The sequence below is a fragment of the Myotis brandtii genome, unplaced genomic scaffold (genome assembly GCF_000412655.1).
Source record: "Myotis brandtii unplaced genomic scaffold, ASM41265v1 scaffold38, whole genome shotgun sequence".
In the NCBI taxonomy this organism is placed as follows: domain Eukaryota; kingdom Metazoa; phylum Chordata; class Mammalia; order Chiroptera; family Vespertilionidae; genus Myotis; species Myotis brandtii.
The window spans coordinates 808,564-808,908 of record NW_005364596.1 but is presented as its reverse complement, the minus strand read 5'-3'; the positions used below and the strand labels follow the sequence as shown (position 1 = coordinate 808,908).

The following is a 345-nucleotide window of genomic DNA, read 5'->3' as shown; positions in this document are numbered from 1 at the left end:
TCTAAGACATAGTTTCAGAGATACTTTGCTAACAAGTGGCGCTTCTTGGGAACTGAAAGCCGAGAGGAGAACATGGCCCGGGGAGGGGGCGGTAGATGCGGAGCGGCCTCTGAACCCCCTCGGATGTAGATGCTGGGATTTTTGTGACCCAAGAAACAGAAGGGAGGCCAGGGTAGGAATAGGGAAGGAGGGCGGCAAAAAAGACCCGCGCCGTTCGCGCCACCCCAGCCCGGCGGTGGAGGTAGAGCGAAAGCCACGGGAGGTTCTGCGGGCAGCAAGCTGAACGACCACTCCCACCACCTTTCCCGCTGCAGGGGCCGACTTCCTCGCCGGCCAGAGGGGTCA

General features: G+C 60.9%; 1 protein-coding gene across 1 annotated transcript in view; it reads right to left on the bottom strand.

Moving 5' to 3' along the window:
• The window catches only part of PITX2 (paired-like homeodomain 2), a 19,800-nt gene that overhangs the window by 4,295 nt on the left and 15,160 nt on the right, over positions 1-345 (bottom strand). The gene's annotated exons all lie outside the window — the stretch shown is intronic.